Below are 7,165 nucleotides of genomic sequence, written 5' to 3' on the forward strand. Positions count from 1 at the left end.
AACAGGAACCCAGAAAAGTCAAGCGAGTCCTCTAGCCAAAGGACCGCCGGTTTACTGAGCCTCCCAAGCTGCCCACACCCAGGGAGGCAGATGGGACACACACTCGGCGGGTGGCCCTGAAGCAAGGCCTGGCCCAGCCCGGGGAGCAGGAGGACAGAGAGGGCAGGGCCTTCGAGAACATGTGTGAGCCTGGCCTTCAGTGAGGGAAACAGGTTGAAGGGCTGTGGCCGCTTGGGGACTCCAGGCAGGAGAGAAAGCACAGCCCTCCCCACGGCCGCAGTCACACACTGCACCACGTAAACACCATGACAACTTTTATTGTCCTCAAGAGAAACTCCAGTCCATCTGCTCCACCCACCCTCCTGCGGGGCCAAAGAAAACACCCAGAGGGCAAAACAAAAAGGGGCTCAAACCAACAGGAAGTCAGCCCCACCGCAAGCCGGACTACAACTAACTCGTGCCCTCCACGCTCAGGCATGCAAGCCAGGGCTGTGCCAGGCCTGGCCAGGCCAAGCAGGATGACAGCAAATGCATTCTGAACATGTAGCAATCAGGTCCCCTGTAATGTGCTTGGAGAGTGTGGACAAGGGCCGAGATGAGGAGCTATGAGCTGTGGAAGGGAATGGGGGAAGCGAAGGGCACAAACAGAAGTACTGGAGGGAGAGGCCGGGCTCTCAGGAAGCAGCAGGCACGTGCCAGGTGGAAGCCAGCTGCAGGCAGGGGAGGAAGGAGGCCCTTACTCTTTCTTCTTGTCCATGGGACCATCTACTGCAGCCGGGAAAGGGACAGAAATCCCACAGCAGTAGGTTGGCCGGGTCCACTCCTCCCCTGCCACCTCCAGCCCCATGCGCCAGAGGTCCAGCTCGGTTCCCCTCTCTCCTAACAACAGCTATTCAAGTGAGCAAGGGGCCCCCTCCTCGGCTGCACCCAAAGGCCTGCCAGGGTGGGAGCGTCAGCCCTGGCCCACACTCTAAGGAAAGCCCTGGACCTAACGCCAGCCAGGGAGGACTGCCAGGACCTCACTGGGGGCCGAGTCCTGGCTGCAGGGAACAGCAAGGCATCCAGTCCCCTTCAAGACCTGATCAGGCCCTTCCCAACTCTGCACACCTTTGACAGGTGCCCTCGAAGCCCAAGTCCCATCTGCCAAGCCTGCCCTATACAGAAGGCATGGGTGCCCCCTTTGAGGCTGGACCCTTCCTCCCCACCTGCTGTGGTGCCCAAACTTGGGCCACCAAGCACTGAAGCCAGCTGTCCAAAGTTAGGAGTATTTATGTGGCCCTCACTCCCAACGTCAAGACCGCCTGGGCTTCCAAATGCGGCCTGGTGCACCCAAGCTAGTCTGAGGACTCGGATCACGCCTAGGGCAGCAGGTGATGGCCACAACTAGTGCCTGCTAGGGGAGGTGACTTTTTGACACCTTGTGCCCTCACTTGCCCAGGGATCTTTGCCCTACATCACCCCCCAGCACTCTAGGAAAAAAGGTCAGCAGTGGGTCCCAGAGTTTCACCTGCTTATTTGTTCTTGACTGGGCCCCAAACCATTGAATGAGCCTGAGTACGAAGGTAGGAAGGCTCAGAGCCTAGTGAGCCAGTGCCACTCCTGAGGGCCACCTCGGCAAGTGCCTACATCTGCTGCCAGGCCACCCCTCTCTTGCCTGGTGAGCGGTCCCACTCAGTAGGGCAGAGGTGGCCAGGGGGAGTGGGGGAGAGGGCAGCCGGCCCCTGGGCCCCTGGAAGGTTCTCTCCACACCCCCAGGGGCTGCCTCATCCTGCTCTGCTCTCCTGCCCTGGGCGCAGCGATACGTGAGGGCTGACCTGCAGCTTTGCGTGCTCCTCCAGCAAGTGGTCATACTCCTTGGTGAGGCCCTCAGACTGCTTCCGCATGGCCAGAACGTGGTTTTAAGCTTTCTCTAGTTCTTTAAATGATGTAAATGACCAAGAAAACAGAAATGAAAAGACAGGAATTAGGGGGAAAAAACCTAACTGCTACAGACACCAGAAAGTGGCCCAAATCTATCTCAAACGAGGTTATACAGGAGCCTACTTCTCAAAAAAAGACCCTCTGCTTTTGCAGGCCCCCAAAATAGAGGGAAAGGGCTGACAAAAAAGCTCAAGATAAAGCAAAAGAAATACAGAGGACATCCCCCAGTCCCTTTAATGGAGGGGAACTCTAGTGGCTCTCGGCAAGGGTAACCTCCAGGGAGGCTGAAGGTGGGAGACAGGGAGCAAGATCCCAGCCTGAAAGTGAGACCCAATGACAGCCATGCCTTGCAGACAGCAGCAGCAGGCGAGGCCTGTGGTATTGTGGGAAAACACCTGAGACTTAAGTCTATGCGTGGGAGACCAAAGACAGGCAGGCCGCTTGGGAGCCGCCCACTCCCCTCCTGAACGCCACTCCCACACTCCCCTCATTCTCAGCCCCCAGGCATGCTGGGGCTACCGTGCCACACTCTGGACGGGAAAGCCCCAGCATGCACTGCTCTAGTGCAGGGCAATCGAGGCCCACCGACTGCAGCCTGGTTCCTCCTGAGCCCCATTCAAACCACTTAGCTTCACTGGCCTGCGGGCTAAGCATGGCTGCATTGGGGTTGGAGACACAGGGTGCTATTTGTTTGTTTTCATGCAACCCTCGAGCATGCGTGCAAGGCTTGTTACTAATACTTTGGCACAAAATGGGCAGCAGTGGGTAGAGGACGCTCCTCTGGACTTCCCTGCAGGGAAGGACACGAGGTCGAGCCTCACTTTGCTTAGTGCTGGCCAGCTTGTCCTTTAGCTTCTGCAGGTCAACCTTCAGGCTCCTGTTCTCTTCCTCCAACATCACCTCAGCATTCCCGACATCCAGTTTGCCTCTGTCAACAGCAGATCACTGGGAAAAGTGCCAAAGGCCAGGATTACTCAGGAGGTAGGGAGGGAGAGGTTCCAGCCCCATCCTCCCCACCGAGCTGTGGTTCCTCAAGCTGCCCTGGCCACTCGCCCCTTCGGAAATGTCAATGCGGAACCGAGCCACCACTTGCTCCCAGCTCCTAGGCAAAGGCCAGGGTGTGGCTGCCTGCTGAGGGGAAGAGAAGTGCCAGCGGGGCCACTTGCTGCAGCTCGTCGGGCACACCTTGCCTGCCCTGGCCCCTGGCCCTGCCTCCTTCCCGAGCAGCAGGGCTCAGCAGCTCCATGGTGCTCACCAACCCCTCCGCGGATGGCGGTGCCTTGTGCTCCCCACACGGTGCCGCTCACTGGAGTCAGGAGCCCCCAGTCGGCCTGGCCAGCTCTATCCCACCTCTGCATCCACATCCCTCTGAGCTTGCCTTGCAGCTCACCTCCTGACAGGACGTCTAAGACTGGCCAACTACCCTGCCCCCACCTCCTCTCCAGCACTGAGGGATGCCACAGACCCCGAGTTCCAGAGGGGGTGCGGCAATCTTGCAGGGAACAAGGGCGTAGCTGAGGGCCTTCGGATCACAGCAGAGGGCCTGGCTCACTGAGAGGCTGTTTTTCTCAGGGAAGGGTCTGACTGGAAACAGTGGATGGAAACGAGAGCAGCAACACCCTCCTCCTCACCCAGACCCTCACACACAGACGCCTCCAGCAGGCATACTCTCCCCACTGAGGACTTCCCCTCTGCGCCTCCACCCAACTCTGGCTTTTCAGGCACATTTCCCAGGGTGATAGGCTAGCAGTGGCCACTGAGGCCCTAAAGAATGTGGCTCCCGCAGTATAACACCAGGATGCCCCATGGTGGGTAGGGAAACTGGACTCACCTTCTTGAGCTGGTCATTCTCCATGTACTTCTTGGCCGCCTCACTAGCACACTCCGCCTGCTTTTTAAAGGCTTCATTGGAGGCCAGCAGTGTGGCCTGCTGTGAGATGAGAGTCACCAGGTGTCTAAGCAAGCTGCGATTATTTACAAAAAGAAGGGAGAAGTGAGAAAAAGAGCATGAAGGGCTGGCAGGAGCACCTCCTTGTTGCTCCCACTCCACACCTGGCTCCAGCCTGGACCTGCCCTCTTGCCAAGGCAGCCGAGCAAGAAGCCACCAACCTGGTGCTGGCAGTGTGAGGGAAAAGGTGGGGCCCAGGAGCTGTCCTCTGCTGCTGTGCCCAACGGCCACCCTTAGCTCTGGGAGGGGCTGGAAGCAGGAGCCTGGGGGCTGGGAAGAGCCGCGATACAGCATGAGGTCCTGGAACGCGGCACTTTGCGGGTCGGGGCCTAGACGTGCCAGACAAGCCACAGCACCACCTTCCTCCCTGCGAGGTTGGGCTTGCCTTGGTAAGGTAACGAGAGAAGCTAATCATCCGAGCACTTCCAACATGCCAGGCCGCATCCTCACATCTACCTGATGAGGAAGTTACTATCACTGCCCCAGCTTATAGAGAAGGAAACTGAAGTTCAGCAGTGTAAATCAATGTACCCAAGGCCAAAAACCAGAAATGGACATGGCTGGAATTCCAAATTATGTCTGCCTGACTCCAGAACCTGCGCTCGGAACCACTCTACTCTCTAAAATAACAGGGAATGGCTCCCAGGTCCCAACGTAAGATAGAACTCTCTTCTCTGGCCAGCCTCCTTCCCAACCCATCATGCAGGCTGCGCTGGAACACATCCGTTATGTAACAGCACCCCAAACGAGGTCTTCTTGGGCTGGAGGGTGTAGAGGAATCAGGACACAGGCACACGCTGCCTATCTGAAGCAGCCAGGAGAGACAGACAAACACGTGGCAGCTGGAGGCAGATGCTAGTCCCCAAATAGAGACTGGAATGGCCGCTTCATTTCCCTTGGTTCACCCTTGCCCCGAGATGTTAGCTGGCAGGAAGAGAGGAGGGAAGGACTCGTTCAGTCAAAACAAGGCAGGGGTTCCTTTCTCACACACCTTAGAAGGCAAGGGTCACACAGGGCCTGGGGGAAGGAAGAGACAAATCTGCTTAGTCCAGGGTGCTTCAACAACAGCTTACTCAGAAGAGTCGAAGTGGCCTCCTGCCCCAGCCAGGCCTTCACACTTCACAGCCTCTGCTCATGGCCAGTGGCAGCCTGGAAGGGCTGGAGAAAGTAGAGAGCAGACAAGGTGAGCTACCTCCCTGGCCCAAGCCATGGCTGTCCAGGGCCTTGGCAGAGCCCCTTTCGAGATGTACTCAGGACAGAAAGTACCCACCCAGGCCAGGAGATGCCCCTGAGGTTCCTGGTTTGGGGAGAGGCTCCCAGGGGCCCCTGGCAGCACCAGGAGAGCCAGGCCATTGATTCCTGGCAAAGAAGGAGAGTTTCCAGTGACATGTGCTTTCTAAAATTAGCAGCCCAGGACCTTGTGGCCTAGGGCTCAGGTTTCCCTGCCTCAGCCCCCAGCTGCCCAACAGCCTGCCCCCCACTGGGCTGCAGCCTGAAGGTGGAGTAAGCTACTGAGTGCCCTAGGAGCCAGAGAGAAACAACGCATCTGACTCACATCGGCATGGCCAGAAGTCACTGGAGAGGCCTAGAAAGAAAGGCAAGTCTGACTAAGACCCAGCCCCCCGGCAAGGAGCTGCCCAGCCCCAGAGCAGATCCCAGTGATGTAGAGAGGAAGAGAACCGCTCCTCCCAGCTGGAATTGAGGGGTGGGGGTCATGCCACCTGGTGGTAGAGAGAGGACCAAGCAAGACTGAAGGCTATACTCCCCACCACCAGGCCAGGCAAGCAGCTGCTGGTGAGTGCCCATGGCTGTCACCCCAGTACCCAGGGAGATAGCTAAAACAAATGCTTCCGCAGCAGTGCAGCAGAGGCCCAGCTCTTTTCAGACCGTTCCAGGCCTTTCCCGGCTATTGAGAATGAGGGCTTCCAAGACAGGCCAGGGCATACACAAAGTCTAGCACAAGATCCGCGCCGCATCTGTCTGAAAGCCTGACCCTGCTCAGCCCCAGCCCAGGCCTTCAGTTCCCAGCCTTGAGACAGTCTGGGGCTCCCCTCTGCCAGATCCCGGTTCCCCTTCCTCTTGCCAACCCTCACAGGCGCTACCCACCCCCGCAGCACCCTAGGCATACTCCTCCCACTGCACCCCCAGCCCGATAGTTCTTTTTCACACCTTCTAGGTCCTCTCTCTTCCTGCTGGATGACCCGGGATCATTCTCCCCCCAGGAACCTCACCTTCAACTGCCTCCTTCCTGGAGTCACCCAGCCCAAGCCCGTGGTCTTTTCCCTCACATATATTCCTCAACCTACGCTGGCCAAGGCCTGCCCTTCCAAGCCAGCAGCAGGGCCACCAGTGGCCTCCTAACTGCCCAGGCCGGCAGTCACCCTGAACTCCTTGCTCTGCTGCTAAGTTACCCTCCTGAGGTCCCCTCGCAACACCCTCCTCCCACTGTTATTCTGCTCCCTCTGGGGTCTGCACTCTTCAGCTCACACCCTATACCTTCTTCCCAGCCACTCTTATCCCTGAAAGGGTTTTCTCTGCGGCCCAGACTCATACCTAACCTCCTGCTAAACATTGGCTCCTGGATGTCCCCAGAGACATTCTAGACTCAGCTTGTCCAAAACGGGCCTTCCCTTGTCCTGCCTGACCTGACCACCTTGTGTAGCCCCTGCTGTAGTGGTGGGCAGGCAAACCACCTTAGACTCGGCCCTCCTGGCCCCCTAGCCCAGGCCACAACCCAGCGCTTTCCATGTCAACTGCAAACATGCCCACCATCATCCCCACTGCTGGCACCTCCTCCCTATCTGCTGCCATACGGCTTTCCCATCCACCTCCCAGAGCAAGGCAAATCCGACCACGTCAGCCGTCTGCTTAAGCCACCTGCTGCCAGCACGCATGCCCTCAGTGAGCTCTCCTCCCTCACTAACCACGTGGCCCCCTGCTCTAGTAACACCTAACCCCTCACCATTCCTGGAACATGCCTAGCTCTGTGTGGCAGTCCTCCAGGCCGGAATGTCCTCTCGACCCAGCTCAATCCTCACCTCCCCCCAGAAACCCTTTCGGATCTCCCACCCCATCAGAGGGATGCCTTCTGGGGGCTCCTGCAGCAGCCCCCTAGGCACCCGCATGCAACTACCTCATCCTCTGTTCTCTGCGTGGCTGCCATCCATTTACATGGCTGCCCTACCAGGCTATGAAGGTCTTTAGGCTGGGCACTGTGCCTTCATCTCTGCACTCCCATACCTGGCACACTGAAAAGGGGTCTTCCACCCACTCCAGCAAGTATAGCTAAAAAAAGGG

At 58.1% G+C, this 7,165-nt stretch overlaps 1 pseudogene; it reads right to left on the reverse strand.

The window, feature by feature from the left end:
- Window positions 1-335: 335 nt before the first annotated feature.
- On the reverse strand, window positions 336-5,431 carry LOC115930130 (uncharacterized; annotated as a pseudogene).
- Between the last annotated feature and the right edge of the window lie 1,734 nt (window positions 5,432-7,165).

The sequence above is a fragment of the Gorilla gorilla genome, chromosome 17 (genome assembly GCF_029281585.2).
Source record: "Gorilla gorilla gorilla isolate KB3781 chromosome 17, NHGRI_mGorGor1-v2.1_pri, whole genome shotgun sequence".
NCBI classification, from domain to species: domain Eukaryota; kingdom Metazoa; phylum Chordata; class Mammalia; order Primates; family Hominidae; genus Gorilla; species Gorilla gorilla.